The 22,193-nt window shown below is 39.9% G+C and overlaps 1 non-coding gene across 1 annotated transcript; it reads right to left on the minus strand.

Annotated features, from left to right (window-relative positions):
• Window positions 1-16,469: 16,469 nt before the first annotated feature.
• LOC130978373 (small nucleolar RNA R71) lies at window positions 16,470-16,573 on the minus strand. Its single transcript, XR_009086020.1, has one exon. It is a non-coding gene; the product is annotated as a small nucleolar RNA R71 (small nucleolar RNA).
• Between the last annotated feature and the right edge of the window lie 5,620 nt (window positions 16,574-22,193).

Below are 22,193 nucleotides of genomic sequence, written 5' to 3' on the forward strand. Positions count from 1 at the left end.
ATGAATCTCAATAAAGAAAATCCTTGGTTCAAAAGAAAAACAAAAAGAAAGAAAGAAAAGAAATAGCCAAAAGATGGCAGAACCAAAGAAAATAAAAAAAGAAACAAGGCTAGACACCAATAGCTTGAACCTCCACAAATATATGCCTGTGGTGTCTGTGTATTAGGATCTGCTTGGACTACTAAGCTCTTTGGAGTGCTTCAACACTCGGTGACTTGGATTAACTAATCCGGGATCATCAGCTGAAAATCCACTATCAAGAGCAACCTAACTACAAGACATTTAGTAACCAAAACAAAAGGTGCTGGGCATCAATGTTTAAGAGGAAAGGTGAGCCAAGTGTCCATGGTGAATAATGTGTCAAGTATGCAGAAAAGAAAATGAACTTGTTACACATGACACTCAAATAAAGCTTTGAACAAAGTAAATAGCCAAGGATGAAGAAATAATGAGAGGGCATAGCAGTAGGGTGCTTGAAACTTGAAGGAGACTTCCTAAGCCTAAGAATCAATAAGGAGTGAGTATTGCATATCCACACAAAATCCCATGAACTTCCAAATAACTTTCTGCTAGCATGAACATTCTCTTCCACTTCATTCTTTCTTCTTAATAAGTCATTTCTTGCTTGGGGACAAGCAAGCTTTAAGTTTGGTGTTGTGATGACAAGTCATCTTAGCCTAGTTTCACTAGTCTTTTTCTTTTGTTTTCACTTAGATTATGCACTTTCTTGAGGCTTAAGCAAGCTAATTTAGGTAGATTTTCATGCTTCCTTTGATTGAATCAACCATATGTGAATTAATGCTTTTTCATGAGGTTTGATGCCATAATTGGTGCATATTAGGATAGAATGATCATCTCATGATTTCAAGCATAGCTTTGATGTGTTTGGTTGATTTATGATAGGTGAAGAAAGCTTGGAAAAGGATTGAAGTGAGAAGGAATGGCTAGAAGCTAAGATGAGACAATGAATCAAGGGAGATTGAACCAGGAACAAATGAAGTTGGAATTGAAGTTAGCCCCAACGTTAGCCCCTAACTTGGAGGCTAACGTTGGGAATTAAAATTGCTCCCAGGGGTTAGCCACGTTAGCGCCAACGTTAGCCCCTAACTTGGAGGCTAACGTTGGCATGAGAAATTGCTCCCAGGGGTTAGCCACGTTAGCGCCAACGTTAGCCCCTAACTTGGAGGCTAACGTTGGCATGAAATTTTGTTCTCCAGGGTGTGCAACGTTAGCGCCAACGTTAGCCCCTAACTTGGAGGCTAACGTTGGCGCCACTCCAACTCAAAGCAAGGCCAACGTTAGGGTCAAAGTTAGCCCCCTAACGTTGGCCCAAACGTGAAGTGCAGAGAATGGTGTTTGCTGCTAGAAAAAGTTAGCCATGAAGTTAGCCCCTAACTTTGAGGCTAACTTTAAAAACCCAACTTTGCAAAACTCACATCCGGTTCAATTGATTCATTTGGGTCTCTCTCCAAACTTCAAGAGCAATCAACCAAGGCCTCCTTCAACCCAATTCCACCAAGAGCAAAGGCCCAAACCAAGGCTTGAAGATCAATTGAAGAAGGTGTATAAATAGGCTAGAATTCAATTTGTTTTGGGAGAGTCTCTTTTTAGAATTTTGCTGAGGGCTTTCCTTGAGTTTTGAGTTACAGAGTGATCTTTAGTTTCTTGTTTCGGGGGAAGGAGAATTCCATTCTCTTCCTCTTAGCTTTCAATTTCAATTACACTTGTCTTGGATCTTGGGTTGGAGAATTGAAGGAATTCTGTTTCAATCTCACCTTAGATCTCTCTTTTGATTTACTGTTTAATTGAATTTAGCTTCCTGTTAATTGCTCTTCTTCTATTTCCCTTGCAATTTACAATTTCCTGGCTATTGTTCTTGTTGGATCTAGGAAGGCATTGAGATCTAGACTCAGTTTTCTAGTCTCTGGGTCCTGAGATCCAATTCTCACATTTTAAATTTTCTGCTCTTGCTTTACTTATTCATTTACCTTTCTGTTTTAACTACGATCTAATCCCAATTCCCAATTATCCTTCTGTTCGATGCAATTTTACTTTTCCTTGTTTAATTTCTGCAAATCCAACTCCCAATTCCCTTTACAATTCAAGTCATTTACATTTCCAGCACTTTAAGATTTTGCAATTTACATTACTTGCCCTTTAAGTTTCTGCCATTTAATTTCTTGATTCTTTAAGATTCAGCAATTTACTCATTGCTCTCTTTACTTTCAATGCAATTTAAATTCTGCAACTCAATCAACCAAATCTTGATTCGCTTGACTAATTCAACCACTAAACTAAAATTGCTCAATCCTTCAATCCCTGTGGGATCGACCTCACACCCGTGAGTTTTTATTACTTGATGCGACCCGGTATACTTGCCGGTTAGATTGGTGTTATTTTTGGGAGAGATTCTTGTCTCAACCTAAAATATCCCATCAAGAAGCTTAAGTCTCAGCCCCAGCACACACCAAGTGGGCCCCAGAAGTGGATTTCTGCATCATCTATCATAGTTTACTCATTTTCTGTAAACCTAGGTTACTAGTTTACTATTTAAACAACTTTTAGAGACTTATTTTGTACCTCATGACATTTTCAGATCTGAATTTTATACACTTTGACGGCATGAGTCTCTAAACTCCATTGTTGGGGGTAAGGAGCTCTGCAGCGTCTCAATGAATTAATACAATTACCTTTGTTTTCCATTTAAACACGCTTGTTCCTATCTAAGATGTTCATTCGCGCTTAAACATGAAGAAGGTGATGATCCGTGACACTCATCACCTTCCTCAGATCCATGAACGTGTGCCTGACAACCCCCTCCGTTCTACATCAGACTGAATGAGCTTCTCTTAGGTTCCTTAATCAGAATCTTCGTGGTATAAGCTAGAATTGATGGCGGCCACTCTTGAGGATCCGGAAGGTCTAAACCTTGTCTGTGGTATTCCGAGTAGGATTCAAGGATTGAATGGCTATGACGAGCTTCAAACTCATGATTGCTGGGCTTAATGACAAGTGCAAAAGGATCAATGGATCCTATTCCAACATGATCGAGAACCAACAGCTGATTAGCCGTGCTGTGACAGAGCATCTGGAACGTTTTCACTGAGAGGATGGGAGGTAGCCACTGACAATGGTGACACCCTACATACAGCTTGCCATAGAAGGAGCCTTACGTGTGGAAAAGGATTTCAAGGAAGAGTTGAAGTCAGAGGACAAAGCATCTCCAAAACCCCAACATGTTCTTCATTACTGCACAACAAGTAACTATTTCACACTCTTTTATTTTTTTAATAATTCTAACTGATAATTTTAATTAATATCTTGACTAAGAATAATAAAATAAACATAGCTTGCTTCAAACCAATAATCTCCGTGGGATCGACCCTTACTCACGTAAGGTATTACTTGGACGACCCAGTGCACTTGCTGGTTAGTGGTACGAAGCTGTGTTAAATAGTCCATTAATATTGGCATACACAATTTCGTGCACCAACTACCTCTAAAAAGAGGAAGGAACCCCCAGCCCTTATCCTCTCTCCTTATGCCAACTATGCCCGGAACCCACTAAATGAAGTGGATAAGGAGAATCAGCAGCTACCGCCCACTAACTCAACCAAGTTCCCTAATCTGTATTGTGAGCTTTGTTTCCTCACCTATCGGAAAATGAATCTGAATTTGAGAGGAAATTGGCTCTCCCAAATGACTTGAGGCAACCTATGGAGGCCCGTATTCAGGGGTTAGACCTAGGCTTTATGGATAAGGATTTGGGATGGATAAACACCTCATGGGTCCAAGAGTTTTATTGCAATTTCTTTTGAGCGACTCTTGATTCAGTACACTTACGGGGCAGTCAAATCTTGATTACTGAGGCAGCTATTCAGGATGTGTATTGCATTGCTTACCTCAGACTGGTGATACTTGTGCATACCAGCAAGCAGAGATAGTAATTAATGATATGACCTTTGATTTTGAGGCTCTGAAGTGCGTTATTCCCACACCAGACACCCCTTGGGTGATGGATGCCAACAACAAGAGGCCCAAGGGGATGTTATTTGCTTATCTGTCTAGAGAGGTCAGGACTTGGCAGCAGATATTTGCCCACTACGTCATGGCTACTACCCATTTTTCTGAGATTCTAATGGATATGCTTCTCTTGATTGGCTGTGTTTTGGAGGGGAAGGAGGTATACTTCCCCCGACTGATCAGGAGATGCATGTGGCGCGCACACATCTGTGGCCTACTACCATTTCCTACCTTGGGCACTAGGATGATTGAGTTAGCTGACGCCCCATAGAGGGATGATGACGCCATACCACCACCCCCCAGACGACGACGACAAAGAGGCTACTATTCCATGGGGTATGTGGGTGCACAAAAAGCCCCCATCCAGGCGCCGCTCTCGAGCCAGAGCAGCGATAGAGGCAGCTAGACCTTCATCAACTGCACCAGCAGGACCTTCTTCTTTAGCAACAGTACCTTTACCACCACCGGCACCCGAGCCGACCTACCTTCTGGTTCAGCATCTATTCCGATTCATGGAGCGCAATGAGCACCGGATTATGCGACGCTTAGATCGATTGGACCAGGCATTCGCAGCACAGCGCATTGAGCTACCACCTCTTTTCGATTCTCCAGCATCCAATGAGGCGAAGCATGTGGAGCAGCCGGCTCAGCAGGAGGCACCCTCACAGACACAGGCCACCTAAGAGATACAGTAGCTTCCCGAGGAGCCAGTGACCCAGCCTGAGCCCCAGCCGCAGCCAGATGTGACCGTTGCCCCCATTCCGAGCCTGAGCACTAGCATCGAGGATGATGCTTGATCTTAAATATGGGGAGGTCACCGTCATTACCGTCGGTGGATTTGGTGAACATTTTCGGACACTATCACTTAGTTATCTTATTTTGCTTTATTTAGCACTCTTTTGGATCATTGTATATACTAGTATTGTGGTTTGTGGGTACCTTATTTTGCTTTATTTTTCTTGACTGCACCTTTTGGATCATTGCACTTTTGCTTTATATAGTCGTTTTAGCTTGTTTTAGCTTTTGGTTGTGATTAGAAAAATATTTCGGATTATTGAGACCTAGTTAACCCTTTTTGCACAAGAAATTGGTTTTGATTGGAAAAGGGATGAACTAGGAAATTTTTAGAATTTCTTAATCACAATATTGCATTAATAAGCTTAGTCAAAATGATGAAATTTTCCAAGGATTTATCTATAGGGCACCACCCCAATTGATTGGAAAATTTCTGTTGAACTTGCTTGAATCCTATATTTTATGGATCATGTTTTGAGCTAAGAACACAAGCAAGTGAGATTTGAGCCTATTGATGTGGTCACATCTTATAACCAATTATTTTTGCTTCTTGTGTGTTATTGTTTTCGTCCTATAATTGTGATCCTTGATTTGCCTAATTCTATATGTCCATTATTCCTTGTATTCATGTATTTATATGATTGAGGCCATCATTTCACTAGCTCACTTACCCAAATAGCCTACCTTTTATCAATCTTTGTTAAACAATTTTGAACATACGCTTAACCCAATTGTTCTTTGTTTTAGCACATTACAAGCCTAAAGTGGAAAACAATAAATATCCTTTATTTGGATCTTTGATTAGCTTATGCTAGTGAGAGTGTTTATTATTCAAGTTTGGGGAGATTTGTAAACATTGATTGGGATAAAAGGAGTGTTTTTATTTTTGTTGTAAATATTGGGAATTGGATACATACTCATGCATTAATCAAATGTTAGACCTTATGCATTGATATTCTTGTATATTGCTTGAAAGGAAGAAAGAAATATGAGAAAAACAAAAGAAAAAGAAAAAGAAAGAAAAAAAAGAAAGAAAAGAAGAAAAAGAAAAGCAACAAAAGGGGACAAAATACCTCAAAGTGAAGCTCCATAAAAGATCGATGCATAAGTGTTGTGAATTGAAAAGAAAATACATGAGTATGTGAAAAAGTGAAGAATGGGTAGTCAGGTTAGCTTTGAATTTGTATAGGTCATTATATAGGTTAGGTGGAAAAGTCTAGGTTAATCAAAGATTCAAACTCCAGTCCACTTAACCATATGTGATCCTACCTTGACCATAGCCCCATTACAACCTTGAAAAAGACCTCATGATATTTGTATGCATGCATTGAATGATTTTTGATTGTTAGATGAAGAACAATTTTTGGAATTCATGATTAGGAGAGAATTGAGTGGATCAACCCTTAAACACCGAGCGACTAGAGTGATACACATCCGGTGAGGGTTCGATTGCTCAATTACATGTATTCACCACTATCATCTACATTCTTGCAAGTTTGTAAACCATTTTGATAGTCCAATGCAATTGTGGGTTGAATTTGATGCTTATTGCTCTAAGCCCTTGTGCTTGCATATATTTTCTTGGGAGTTGATTTATTTTGACTAAGCATTTGCATTCATATAGGATAGTTGCATTTAGGTAGTTTTGCATGTAGTTTAGTTGCATTGAATAAATGTCATTCCCCTTATTCCATTCTTATTTTAGCATGAGGACATACTAAGGTTTAAGTGTAGGGAGGTTGATAAACCCCATTTTCAGGGTTTATCTTATGTTGAATTTAGAGTATTTTGCTAACCTTTACCCACATTTAGCCAAAAAATTAGCATGATTTTGTGATCTCTCCATTATTTGCGCCTAAGTGTAAAAACATACTTTTTGGGTCTCTAATTAGATAATTTTAATTCCTCATTAATCCCATAAGATGCCTTGATGTGTTTGTTAGTAATCTCAGGTTGAAAAAGGCTAGGAATGGATCAAAGGAGTAAGGAAGGAAGCATGCAAGTGGAGAAGATAATGAAAAGCCAAAGGATTGAACTCGCCCATGGACGCGCGCGTTCACTAGGTGCTTACGCGCACCTTGCGAAATGGCCCATGGACGCGTACGCGTGCTGTGCACGTACGCGTTGGTGCTGCTATATGATTCTTTTTAATAAAAACGTGGCCAGCGAATTCACAAAGGCTGTGGGGCCCAATCTAAACCAACTTTGGCGCCAAAACACTTAAAAGAACCAAGGATTGAAGGGGAATGCATCTTCTTTCCATCTTTCCATTATTCATTACACTTAGATCTAGTTTTAGTTTAGTTTTTAGAGAGAGAATCTCTCACTTCTCTCTAAAATTAGGATTAGGATTAGGTTTAGTTCTTCCTTAGATCTAGGTTTAATTCTTGCTTTGATTCACTTTATCTCTATCATTTCTTGCTCCTCTACTCCTCCTCTATCTAGCTTTGTGATTTTATTCTTGTAATTCTCATACTTTGTTGTGGATTTACTTTTGTTCTTTTGTTTCTCTTTTAATGCAATTTGAGGTAATTCATGATAATTGTGATTTCCTTCATTGTTATTGTTAATTCTTTGCATTTGATTGTTGTTAGATTCTATTCTTGTGATTTTACTATGCTTTTCTTTTGTGCCCTCCAAGTGTTTGGTGAAATGCTTGGAAGGATTTTAGAGTAGAATTTTGTGTTCTTGACTTGGAAAGGTAACTTAGGATTCCTTGAGTTACTAATGTCCAAGTGATTGATGATTGATAGCCATTAACTCTAGTTCTCACTAATCCAATTGGTGGGAAGCTAGGATTTATAGACTTGAATTGATATAGCTCACTTGTCTTTCCTTTACCATTAGTTAGAGGATGACTTAGCGGGATTGATCCCTGCAATTATCATATTGTGGTTAGTAATAAGGATAGAGATCCTTAATCACCAATCCTTGCCGAGACCGCTTTATCATTTGAATTCCATTGTCATTTACTTTTCTTATTTCTTACACCAAAAACCCCAAAATATACAAATCCATAACCAATAACAAGAACACTACCCTGCAATTCCTTTGAGAGATGACCTGAGGTTCCAATACTTTGGTTTATAGATTTTAGGGGTTTGTTACTTGTGACAAATAAATTTTTGTATGAAAGGATTATTGCTTAGTTTGGAAACTGTACTTTACAATGAGATTTCATTTGTGAAATTCTAAACCGTCAAAAATCCTCTCATCAGACATGGATAACCATCATGAGGAGGTGGTGCATAATCATGCCAGAGAAGGTGCAGTAAACCATGCTGGGCAGAAGAGAAGAGTTCTAGGCTCTTACATTAATCCAAATCCAGGAAATTGTGGAAGTAGCATTCAGAAACCAGACATACATGCCAATAATTTTGAATTAAAACCTCAACTCATTACCCTTGTTCAGAACAATTGCTCATTTGGAGGAGAAGCCCAAAAAGACCCTAATCAACACTTGACCACTTTCCTAAGAATATGTGATACTGTGAAGTTTAATGGTAATCATCCTGACACCTATAGGTTTCTCTTATTCCCCTTATCTCTTAGGGACAAAGCATCTAAATGGCTGGAATCCTTTCCAAGGGAGAGTCTGACAACTTGGGAAGACGTGGTGAACAAGTTCTTGGCGAGATTCTATCCTCCTCAAAGAGTCAATAGATTGACGGCTGAGGTCCAAACCTTCAGGTAACAAGATGGTGAAACTATCTATGAAGCATGGGAGAGATACAAAGACTTGACAAGAAGGTGCCCACCAGACAAGTTCAACGAATGGGTATGGTACACGGAATCGTGATTTTCACACTTCTTCACAACTCGGTGCAGCTGACCAGCAAGTACACTGGGTCATCCAAGTAATACCTTACGTGAGTAAGGGTCAATCCCACGGATATTGTCGGCTTGAAGCAAGCTATGGTCACCTTGTAAATCTCAGTCAGACAAATTCAAATGGTTATGGGGTTTTAATAATTAAAAGATGAATAAGACATAAAATAAGATAGAGATACTTATGTAATTCATTAGTGGGAATTTTAGATAAGCGTATGGAGATGGTTTATTCCTCCTGAATCTCTGCTTTCCTATTGCCTTCATCCAGTCATGCGTACTCCCTTCTATGGTAAGCTGTATGTTGGGGGATCACCGTTGCCAATGGCTACCGTTCGTCCTCTTAGTGAAAATCGTCTGGCTACGGGTTACGTAGGGCTAATCATCTGTCGGTTCTCGATCGTGTCGGAATAAGATCCATTTATCCTTTTGCGCACTGTCACTGCGCCCAGCACTCGTGAGTTTGAAACTCGTCACAGTCATCCCATCCCAGATCCTACTCAAAATACCACAGAGAAGGTTTAGACTTTTCCAAATCTCAAGATTGCTGCCAATTAATTCTAGCTTATACCACGAAGATTCTGATAGCACGGAATGGAAGGTGGTGCACAAGATTATGATACACAATAGCGCCAACAACTTGGTCGCACACTTGTAATCTCACTTCTTTCTCACAACTTCGCACAACTAACCAGCAAGTGCACTGGGTCGTCCAAGTAATAAACCTTACATGAGTAAGGGTCGATCCCACGGAGATTGTCAGCTTGAAGCAAGCTATGGTCACCTTGTAAATCTCAGTCAGGTGAATTAAAATGGTTATGGAGTTTTAATACTTAAAATAGAAACAAAACATCAGGTAAAGATAGAGATACTTATGTAAATCATTGGTGGGAATTTTAGATAAGTGTATGGAGATGCCTCATTCCTTTTGAATCTCTGCTTTCCTACTGCCTCCTTCCAATCCTTCATACTCCTTTCCATGGCAAGTTGTATGTAGGGTGTCTCCGTTGTCAATGGCTACTTTCCATCCTCTTAGTGAAAAAGGTCCTCTACGATTTTCCGCATGGCTAATCAGCTGTTGGTTCTCGATCATGTAGGAATAGGATTTACTATCCTTTTGTGTCTGTCACCGCGCCCTACAATCGCGAGTTTGAAGCTCGTCACAGTCATCCCATCCCAGATCATACTCGGAATACCAAAAACAAGGTTTAGACTTTCCGGATCTCAAGAATGCCGCCAATGGATTCTAGCTTATACCACAAAGACTCTGATCTCACGGAATGGAAGGCTCGGTTGTCAGGTGAGGCAACCATGTGTCGTGGACCAGGAATCCAAGAGATACACACTCTAGCTTTTGCAGGTAGAACGGAAGTGTTTGTTAGGCACGCGTTCATAAGTGAGAATGGTGACGAGTGTCACAGATCATCACATTCATCAGGTTGAAGTGTGAATGAATATCTTAGAATAAGAATAAGCATGAATTGAATAGAAACCAGTAGTAATTGCATTAATATTCGAGGAACAGCAGAGCTCCACACCCTTAATCTATGGTGTGTAGAAACTCCACCGTTGAAAATACATAAGAACAAGGTCTAGGTATGGCCGAATGGCCAGCCACCCAAATGACATATGAATTCAAAAATAGGCAAAAAGACCCCTAGGACAATAGTAAAAAGTTCTATTTGTACTAAACTAGTTACTAGTGTTACAGAAATGAGTAAATGATGCAAAAATTCACTTTCGAGCCCACATGGTGTGTTCTTGGACTGAGCATTGAAGCTTTCACGTGTAGAGGTCATCCTTGGAGTTAAACTCTAGTTTGTAACCTGTTTTTGGCGTTTAACTCTGCTTTGCAACTTGTTTCTGGCGTTTAACGCCAGAATAGGGCAGAAAGCTAGCGTTAAACGCCAGTTTGCGTCATCTAAACTCGGGCAAAGTATGGACTATTATATATTGCTGAAAAGTCCTAGGTGTCTACTTTTCAAAGCAAGTGAGAGGGCGCCATTCGACTTTGTGTAGCTCCAAAAACTCTATTTCGAGTGCAAGGAGGTCAGAATCCAACAGCATCAGCAGTCCTTTGTCAGCCTCTGAATCAGATTTTTGTTCAGGTCCCTCAATTTCAGTTAGAAAATACCTGAAATCGCAGAAAAACACACAAACTCATAGTAAAGTCCGGAAATGTGAATTTTGCTTAAAAACTAATAAAAATATACTAAAAACTAATTTAATCCTACAAAAAACTACGTAAAAATATTGCCAAAAAGCGTAAAAATTATCCGCTCGTCACAACACCAAACTTAAAATGTTGCTTGTCCCCAAGTAACTGAAAACAAAATAGGATAAAAAGAAGAGAATATACAATGAATCCCACAATATCAGTGAAACTTAGTCCTAATTAGATGAGCGGGGCTAGTAGCTTTTTGCTTCTGAACAGTTTTGGCATCTCACTTTAGATAGTGTTAATAATTCTCCTAGTTTAGTATGTTGGTTCTTGAACACAGCTACTTTATGAGTCTTGGCCGTGGCCCTAAGCACTTTGTTTTCCAGTATTACCACCGGATACATAAATGCCACAGACACATAACTGGTGAACCTTTTCAGATTGTAAATCAGCTTTGCTAAAGTCCCCAATTAGAGGTGTCCAAAGTTCTTAAGCACACTCTTTTTTCTTTGGATCACGACTTTAACCACTCAGTCTCAAGCTTTTGACTTGGACCTTCATGAAACAAGCACATGGTTAGGGACAGCTTGATTTAGCCGCTTAGTCCTGGATTTTATTTCCTTGGGCCCTCCTATCCATTAATGCTCAAAGCCTTGGATCCTTTTTACCCTAGCCTTTTTGTTTAAAGGGCTATTGGCTTTTTTTGCTTGCTTTTTCTTTTTCTTTTTTTCGCCATTTTTTTTTGCTATTTTTATTTTTATTTATTTATTTATTTATTTTATTTTTGTCACTGCTTTTTCTTGCTTCAAGAATCAATTTCATGATTTTTCAGATTATCAATAAGATTTCTCTTTATTTATCATTCTTTCAAGAGCCAACAATTTTAACATTCATAAACAACAAGATAAAAAATATGCACTGTTCAAGCATTCATTCAGAAAATAAAAAGTATTGCCACCACATCAAAATAATTAAACTAATTTCAAGATAAAATTTGAAATCCAAGTACTTCTTGTTTTTATGTAATTAAGCACATTTTTCATTTAAGAGAGGTGAAGGATTCATAGAATTATTCATAGCTTTAAGACATAGATCTAGACACTAATGATCATGTAATGAAGACACAAACATAGATGACACAATAAGCATGAAAACCGAAAATAGAAAAATAAATAGACAAGGAGATTAAGGAATGAGTCCACCTTAGTGAGGGTGGCGTCTTTCTCTTGAAGAACCAATGGAGCGCCTAAGCTTCTCTATGTCTCTTCCTTGCCTTTGTTGCTCCTCCCTCATAGCTCTTTGATCTTCTCTAATCTCCTGGAGAATGATGGAGTGCTCTTGGTGCTCCACCCTTAGTTGGTCCATGTTGTAACTCAAGCCTTCCAAGGAGGTATTGAGTTGTTCTCAATAGTTGTGTGGAGGAAATTTCATCCCTTGAGGCATCTCAGGGAATTCTTGATGAAGATCTTTCTCATGCTCTTGTTGAGATCCATGAATGAGCTATCTTGTTTGCTCCATCCCTTTCTTAGTCATGGGCTTGTCCTCTTCAATGAGGATGTCTCCTTATATGTCAACCCTAGCTAAGTTGCATAAATGACAAATGAGATGAGGAAAGGCTAACCTTGCCAAGGTGGATGACTTGTTAGCCACTTTGTAGAGTTCTAGAGGTATGATCTCATGAACTTCTACTTCCTCCCCAATCATGATACTATGGATCATGATGGCCCAATCCACAGTCACTTCAGATCGGTTGCTAGTAGGAATGATGGAGCGTTGGATGAACTCCAACCATCCTCTAGCCACATGCTTAAGGTCCGGTCTTCTTAATTGAACCGGAATGCCTCTTGAGTCATTTTTCCATTGAGCTCCTTCCACACATATGTCTGATGAGCGGATAATTTGTACACTTTTTGGCATTGTTTTTAGTATGTTTTTAGTATCTTTTAGTTAGTTTTTATTATATTTTTATTAGTTTTTAGTTAAAATTCACTTTTCTGGACTTTACTATGAGTTTGTATGTTTTTCTGTGATTTCAGGTATTTTCTGGCTGAAATTGAGGGACCTGAGCAAAAATCTGATCCAGAGACTCAAAAGGACTGCAGATGCTGTTGGATTCTGACCTCTCTGCACTCGAAGTGGATTTTCTGGAGCTACAAAAGCCCAATTGGCGCGCTCTCAACGGCGTTGGAAAGTAGACATCCTGGGCTTTCCAGCAATATATGATAGTTCATACTTTGCCCAAGATTTGATGGCCCAAACCGGCGTTCAAAGTCACCTCAAGAAATCCCAGCGTTAAACGCCGGAACTGGCACCTAAATGGGAGTTAAACGCCCAAACTGGCATCAAAGCTGGCGTTTAACTCCAAGAGGAGTCTCTACACGAAAATGCTTCATTTGCTCAGCCCAAGCACACACCAAGTGGGCCCGGAAGTGGATTTTTATGTCATTTACTCATCTTTGTACACCCTAGGCTACTAGTTCTCTATATATAGGACCTTTTACTATTGTATTTATATATCTTGGTAGCTATCTTTAAGTTTTATGCTATCTTAGATCATTGGGAGGCTGGCCATTCGGCCATGCCTAGACCTTGTTCTTATGTATTTTCAACGGTGGAGTTTCTACACACCATAGATTAAGGTGTGGAGCTCTGCTGTACCTCGAGTATTAATGCAATTACTACTGTTCTTCTATTCAATTCCGCATGTTCTTGTTCCAAGATAACACTTGTTCTTTAACTTGATGAAGGTGATGATTGACACTCATCATCATTCTCACCTATGAACAAAGTGACTGACAACCACTCTTGTTCTACAAGCATTCGAGGCTCTAGTGAATATCTCTTGGATTCTTTAACCGGAATCTTCGTGGTATAGGCGAGAACTGATGGCGGCATTCAAGAGAATCCGGAAGGTCTAACCTTTTCTGTGGTATTCTGAGTAGGATTCAATGATTGAATGACTGTGACGTGCTTCAAACTCCTGAGGGCGGGGCGTTAGTGACAGACGCAAAAGAATCACTGGATTCTATTCCGGCCTGATTGAGAACCGACAGATGAATTCCGCTATGACCGTGACAGGGCATATGCAATCGCTTTCAATGAGAGGATGGGAGGTAGCCACTGACAACGGTGAAACCCTACATGAGCTTGCCATGGAAAGGAGTAAGAAGGATTGGATGAAGACTGTAGGAAAGCAGAGAGACGGAAGGGAAGGCATCTTCATACGCTTATCTGAAGCTCTCACCAATGATATACATAAGTATCTCTATCTTTATCTTTATGCTTTATTCGTTTATCACTATACCCATTTGAGTCTGCCTGACTGAGATTTACAAGGTGACCATAGCTTGCTTCATACCACCAATCTCCGTGGGATCGACCCTTACTCACGTAAGGTATTACTTGGATGACCCAGTGCACTTGCTGGTTAGTTGTGCGAAGTTGTGTTTATGCCATGGTATTGAGCACCAAGTCTTTGGAGCCATTACTAGGGATTATTTGTGTATTAAAAAGTATTGATCACAATTTCGTGCACCAAGTTTTTGGCGCCGTTGCCGGGGATTGTGTTCGTGTATGGACAACTGACGGTTCATCTTGTTGCTTAGATTAGGTATTTAATTTTTTCGAAATTCTTGAAGATGAATTCTAGAGTTTCATGATGATTTGTTGAAATCTGGCTGGCTGAGAAGCCATGTCTAATCTCATAGGACCGAGGTTTCAACTTATCATCACAGAAGCTTGTTGATTTTTTATCAATCTTGCTTTTGGAGCAGTGATCTGCTAAGGCTTGGCTGGCCTTTGGCCATGTCTAGTGTTTTGGACCGAAGCTTTCTTTGAAAGCTTGGCTGGCTGTGAAGTCATGTCTAATTCCTGGACCGGAGTCTTAGACTAGCATTGCACTGATTCCTGGAATTCTCATTAAGAATTTGATATCTTTTCCACTTAATTTTCGAAAATCACAAAAAAAATTTTACAAAATCATAAAAACCAAAAATATTTGATGTTTCTTGCTTGAGTCTAGTGTCTCATCTTAAGTTTGGTGTCAATTGCATGCATTCATTCATGTGTCTTAAGATCTTCAAATAATTCTTGATGATTTCTTACTCTGATCTTTAAATTCTTTTGACTTGAATGTTTATGTGTCTCATATAGTGTCAATAGTATACAAACTGCTAAGTTTGGTGTCTTGCATGCATTGTTATTTGATTCTTGTTGCATTTTGATTGTTAAAAATCCAAAAATATTTTTAATTTGTGTCTTTTCAAGTCAATAACACAAAGAATTGAAGATTCAGAACATACTGCAGAGGAATTATACAGAAAAAGCTGAGCATTTGAAAATGCCCAGTGAAGAAGACAGACTGGCATTTAAACGCCAGCCAGGGTACCTGGTTGGGCGTTTAACGCCCAAAAAGGGTGCATTTTGGGCGTTAAACGCCAGAATGAATACCATTCTGGGCGTTTAACGCCAGGATGGCAAAGAGAGAAGATTTTGTTTTCAAAATCAATTTTTTTCAAGTTTTCAAAGTTTTTCAAAATCAATTTCTTTCCTTTTTCAAAAATACTTACTAACAATTAATGATTTGATTGAACATCTCAAGTATATTGCCTTTTCTGTTGAGAAAGGTTTAATGTTTGAATCATATCTTTTCTTGTTAGGCAAGTCATTTATTTTTTAAAATCAAATCTTTTTAAAAATTGTTTTCAAATTATATCTTTTAAAATTGTTTTCAAATCAAATCTTTTCAATCATATCTTCTTAACCACATCTTTTTCAAAATAAGTCTTCAATCAAATCTTTTTAATTTCTAATTTCAAAATCTTTTTCAAAAATCACTTGATTTCTTTCTCACTTTTATTTTCGAAAATCAATTAAGTGTTTTTCAAAATGTTTTCCAAATCTTGTTAATTTAATTTTCAAAAATTACCTTCCCCTCTTCCCACATCCTTCTATTTATGGAGTACTACTCCTTCTTAATGCACAATTCGAACTTCATCCAATTAAAGTTCGAATTCTTCCCCTTCTTCTTTCTTCTATTTTTCTTTTCCTCTGACACCTCAAGGAATCTCTATACTGTGACATAGAGGATTCCATATCTTCTTGTTCTCTTCTCTTTCATATGAGCAGGAGCAGAGACAAAGGCATTCTTGTTGAAGCTGACCCTGAACCTGAAAGGACCTTGAAGAGAAAGCTAAGAGAAGCCAAAGCACAACTCTCTTTAGAGGACCTGACCGAATTCTTCAAAGAAGAAGAACTCATGGCAGCCGAAAATAACAACAATGCCAACAATGCAAGGAAGGTGCTGGGTGACTTTACTACACCTACTCCTGACTTCTATGGGAGAAGCATCTCTATCCCTGCCATTGGAGCAAACAACTTTGAGCTTAAGCCTCAGTTGGTTTCTCTACTGCAACAGAATTGCAAGTTCCATGGACTTCCAATGGAAGATCCACATCAGTTTTTAGCTGAGTTCTTGCAAATCTGTGACACAGTCAAGACTAATGGGGTTGACCCTGAGGTCTACAGACTGATGCTATTCCCTTTTGCTGTAAGAGACAGAGCTAGAATATGGTTGGACTCTCAACCTAAGGATAGCCTGGACTCTTGGGAAAAGCTAGTCAATGCCTTTTTGGCAAAGTTCTTTCCACCTCAAAAATGGAGTAAGCTTAGAGTGGAAGTCCAAACCTTCAGACAGAAGGATGGAGAATCCCTCTATGAAGCTTGAGAAAGATACAAACAATTGATCAGAAAATGTCCATCTGACATGCTTTCTGAATGGAGCATCATAGGTATTTTCTATGATGGTCTCTCTGAACTATCTAAGATGTCTTTGGATAGCTCTGCTGGAGGATCTCTTCATCTGAAGAAGACGCCTACAGAAGCTCAAGAGCTCATTGAAATGGTTGCAAATAACCAATTCATGTACACTTCTGAAAGAAATCCTGTGAACAATGGGACAAGTCAGAAGAAAGGAGTTCTTGAGATTGATACTCTGAATGCCATTTTGGCTCAGAACAAGATATTAACTCAACAAGTCAATTTGATTTCTCAAAGTCTGTCTGGAATGCAAAATGCACCTGGCAGTACTAAGGATGCTTCATCTGAGGAAGAAGCTTATGATCCTGAGAACCCTTCAATTGAAGAGGTGAACTACCTAGGAGAACCCTATGGAAACACCTATAATTCTTCATGGAGAAATCACCCAAATCTCTCATGGAAGAATCAAGAGAAACCTCAACAAGGTTTCAACAACAATAATGGTGGAAGAAACAGGTTTAGCAATAGCAAGCCTTTTCCATCATCTTCTCAGCAACAGACAGAGAATCCTAAGCAGAACCTCTCTGACTTTGTAACCATGGTCTCTGATCTGATCAAAACCACTCAAAGTTTCATGAATGAAACAAGGTCCTCCATTAGAAATTTGGAGGCACAAGTGGGGCAGCTGAGCAAGAAAGTTACTGAACTCCCTCCAAGTCCTCTCCCAAGCAACACAGAAGAAAATCCAAAAGGAGAGTGCAAAGCCATAACCATGGCCGAATTTGGAGAGGAAGGAGATGAAGTGGACGCCACTGAGGAAGACCTCAATGGGCGTACACTGACCTCCACTGAGTTCCCCAATGAGGAACCATGGGAATCTGAGGCTCAAAATGAGACCATAGAGATTCTATTGGACTTACTTCTGCCTTTCATGAGCTCTGATGAGTATTCCTCCTCTGAAGAGGATGAGTATGTCACTGAAGAACAAGTTGCTAAATACCTTGGAGCAATCATGAAGTTGAATGACAAGTTATTTGGAAATGAGACTTGGGAGACTGAACCTCTTTTGCTCACCAAAGAACTGGATGACTTGTCTAGGCAGAAACTACCTCAAAAGAGACAAGATCCTGGGAAGTTTTCCATACCTTGTACCATAGGCACCATGACCTTCAAGAAGGCTCTGTGTGACTTAGGGTCAAGTGTAAACCTCATGCCTCTCTCTGTAATGGAGAAGTTAGGGATCTTTGAGGTACAAACTGCAAGAATCTCATTAGAGATGGCAGACAACTCAAGAAAACAAGCTCATGGACTGTAGAGAATGTTTGGTAAAGGTTGAAGACCAGTACATTCCTACTGATTTTATAGTCCTAGAGACTGGGAAGTGCATGGATGAATCTATCATCCTTGGCAGACCCTTCCTAGCCACAGCAAGGGCTGTGATTGATGTTGATGGAGGTGAACTGATCATTCAAGTGAATGAAAAATCCTATGTGTTTAAGGCTCAAGGATACCCTCTGTCACCATGGAGAAGAAGCATGAAGAGCTTCTCAAATCAGAGACAAACAGAGCCCCCACAGTCAAACTCTAAGTTTGGTGTTGGGAGGCCACAACCAAACTCTAAGTTTGGTGTTGAACCCCCACATTCAAACTCTAAGTTTGGTGTTGGGAGGTTCCAACATGCTCTGAGTATCTGTGAGGCTCCATAAGAGCCCTCTGTCAAGCTACTGACATTAAAGAAGCGCTTGTTGGGAGGCAACCCAATGATTATAGTTTATATATTTTCTTTGTTATTTTATGTTTTTGTAGGTTGATGATCATAAGAAGTCACAAAATCCATTGAAAAAGCAAAAACAGAATGAAAAACAGGAAGAAAAATAGCACACCCTGGAGGAAGAAGTTGCTGGCGTTCAAACGCCAGTAAACCTAGCAGTTGGGCGTTTAACGCCCAGTCTGGCACCATTCTGGGCGTTTAACGCCAGAAAGGGGCACCAGACTGGCGTTAAACGCCAGAAAAGGGCAAGAACCTGGCGTTAAACGCCAGGAATGGGCATCAGCCCGGCGTTTAACGCCAGAAATGGCTCAAAACGTGATTTTGAGCAACATTTGGTGCAGGGATGACTTTTCCTTGACACCACAGGATCTGTGGACCCCACAGGATCCCCACCAACCCACCACCACTCTCTCTCTTCTTCCCCCATTCACCAATCACCTCAATACCTCTTCCCCAAAAACCCCTCACCTATCAAATCCCATCTTTCTCTTCACCACTCACATCCATCCTTCATAAAACCCCACCAACCTCACCCTTCAAATTCAAACCACTTTCCCTCCCAAACCCACCCATAATGGCCGAACCCCATCTCCCCTCTCTCCTATAAATACCCTTCTTCATTCCTTCATTTTCACACAACCTAAACACCACCTTCCCCCCTCCTTGGCCGAATACATAAGCCATCACCTTCTCCCTCATTTCTTCTTCTTCTACTCTCTTCTTTCTTCTTTTGCTCGAGGACGAGCAAACCTTTTAAGTTTGGTGTGGTAAAAGCGTTGCTTTTTCGTTTTTCATAACCATTTATGGCATCCAAGGCCGGAGAAACCTCTAGAAAGAGGAAAGGGAAGGCAAAAGCTTCCACCTCCGAGTCATGGGAGATGGATAGATTCATCTCAAGGGTGCATCAAGACCACTTCTATGAAGTTGTGGCCTTGAAGAAGGTGATCCCCGAGGTCCCCTTTTCACTCAAAAAGGGTGAATATCCGGAGATCCGCCATGAGATCCGAAGAAGAGGTTGGGAAGTGCTTACCAACCCCATTCAACAAGTCAGAATCTTGATGGTTCAAGAATTCTATGCCAATGCATGGATCACCAAGAACCATGATCAAAGTATGAACCCGGATCCAAAGAATTATCTCACAATGGTTCGGGGGAAATACTTGGATTTTAGTCCGGAAAGTGTGAGGGTGGCGTTCAACTTGCCTATGATGCAAGGAGATGAACATCCTTACACAAGAAGGGTCAACTTTGATCAAAGGTTGGACCAAGTCCTCACAATCATATGTGAAGAGGGCGCACAATGGAAGAGAGATTCAAGAGGCAAGCCGGTTCAATTGAGAAGGCATGACCTCAAACCCGTGGCTAGAGGATGGTTGGAGTTTATTCAACGCTCAATCATTCCCATTAGCAACCGGTCCGAAGTTACTCTAGACCGGGCCATCATGATTCATAGCATCATGATTGGAGAAGAAGTGGAAGTTCATGAGGTCATAGCCCAAGAACTCTACAAGGTGGCGGACAAGTCTTCCACCTTGGCAAGGTTAGCCTTTCCTCATCTCATTTGTCACCTCTGTTATTCAGTTGGAGTTGACATAGAAGGAGATATCCCCATTGATGAGGACAAGCCCATCACCAAGAAAAGGATGGAGCAAACAAGAGACCCCTCTCATCATGAAATCCCTGAGATGCCTCAAGGGATGCACTTTCCTCCACAACACTATTGGGAGCAACTGAACACCTCCCTAGGAGAATTGAGTTCCAACATGGGACAACTAAGGGTGGAGCACCAAGAACACTCCATTCTCCTCCATGAAATAAGAGAAGATCAAAGAATCATGAGAGAGGAACAACAAAGACAAGGAAGAGACATTGAGGAGCTCAAGCACTCCATAGGACCTTCAAGAGGAAGGAAGAGCCGCCATCACTAAGGTGGACCCGTTCCTTGATTTCCTTGTTCTTTATTCTTCTGTTTTTCGAATTTTAAGTGCTTATGTTTATCCATGTTTGTGTCTTATGATCATTAGTGTCTTAGTGTCTATGCCTTAAAGTTATGAATGTCCTATGAATCCATCACCTTTCTTAAATAAAAACGTGCTTAATTGAAAAAGAAAAAAGAATTGCATGAATTTTGAATTTTATAACAGTTTAATTACCTTGATGTGGTGGCAACACTTTTGTTCTCTGAATGTATGCTTGAACAGTGCATATGTCTTTTGAATTTGTGGTTCATGAATGTTGGCTCTTGAAAGAATGATGAAAAAGGAGACATGTTACTGAGGATCTGAAAAATCATAAAAATGATTCTTGAAGCAAGAAAAAGCAGTGAATACAAAAAAAAAGAAGGAAGCAAGCGAAAAAAAAAAAAACAAAACCGAAAAAAAAAAGAGAAGAAAAGAAAAAAAGAAAGAAAAAGAAAGAAATAGAGTTGTGATCCAAGGCAATAAGAGTGTGCTTAAGAACCCTGGACACCTCTAATTGGGGACTTTAGCAAAGCTGAGTCACAATCTGAAAGGGTTCACCCAATTATGTGTCTGTGGCATGTATGTATCCGGTGGTAATACTGGAAGACAGAGTGCTTTGGGCCACGGCCAAGACTCAATAAGTAGCTGTGTTCAAGAATCATCATACTTAAACTAGGAGAATCAATAACACTATCTGGATTCTGAGTTCCTAAAGAGGCCAATCATTCTGAATTCCAAAGGATAAAGTGAGATGCCAAAACTATTCAGAGGCAAAAAGCTAAAAGCCCCGCTCATCTAATTAATACTGATCTTCATAGATGTTTTTGGAGTTCATTGCATATTCTCTTCTTTTTATCTTATTTGATCTTTAGTTGCTTGGGGACAAGCAACAATTTAAGTTTGGTGTTGTGATGAGCGGATAATTTGTACGCTTTTTGGCATTGTTTTTAGTATGTTTTTAGTATCTTTTAGTTAGTTTTTATTATATTTTTATTAGTTTTTAGTTAAAATTCACTTTTCTGGACTTTACTATGAGTTTGTGTGTTTTTCTGTGATTTCAGGTATTTTCTGGCTGAAATTGAGGGACCTGAGCAAAAATCTGATCCAGAGACTCAAAAGGACTGCAGATGCTGTTGGATTCTGACCTCCCTACACTCGAAGTGGATTTTCTGGAGCTACAGAAGCCCAATTGGCGCGCTCTCAACGGCGTTGGAAAGTAGATATCCTGGGCTTTCCAGCAATATATGATAGTCCATACTTTGCCCAAGATTTGATGGCCCAAACCGGCGTTCAAAGTCACCTCAAGAAATCCCAGCGTTAAACGCCGGAACTGGCACCTAAATGGGAGTTAAACGCCCAAACTAGCATCAAAGCTGGCGTTTAACTCCAAGAGGAGTCTCTACACGAAAATGCTTCATTTGCTCAGCCCAAGCACACACCAAGTGGGCCCGGAAGTGGATTTTTATGTCATTTACTCATCTCTGTACACCCTAGGCTACTAGTTCTCTATATATAGGACCTTTTACTATTGTATTTATATATCTTGGTAGCTATCTTTGAGTTTTATGCTATCTTAGATCATTGGGAGGCTGGCCATTCGGCCATGCCTAGACCTTGTTCTTATGTATTTTCAATGGTGGAGTTTCTACACACCATAGATTAAGGTGTGGAGCTCTGCTGTACCTCGAGTATTAATGCAATTACTACTGTTCTTCTATTCAATTCCGCATGTTCTTGTTCCAAGATATCACTTGTTCTTCAACTTGATGAAGGTGATGATTGACACTCATCATCATTCTCACCTATGAACAAAGTGACTGACAACCACTCTTGTTCTACAAGCATTCGAGGCTCTAGTGAATATCTCTTGGATTCTTTAACAGGAATCTTCGTGGTA

The sequence above is a fragment of the Arachis stenosperma genome, chromosome 4 (assembly GCF_014773155.1).
Source record: "Arachis stenosperma cultivar V10309 chromosome 4, arast.V10309.gnm1.PFL2, whole genome shotgun sequence".
NCBI lineage: Eukaryota > Viridiplantae > Streptophyta > Magnoliopsida > Fabales > Fabaceae > Arachis > Arachis stenosperma.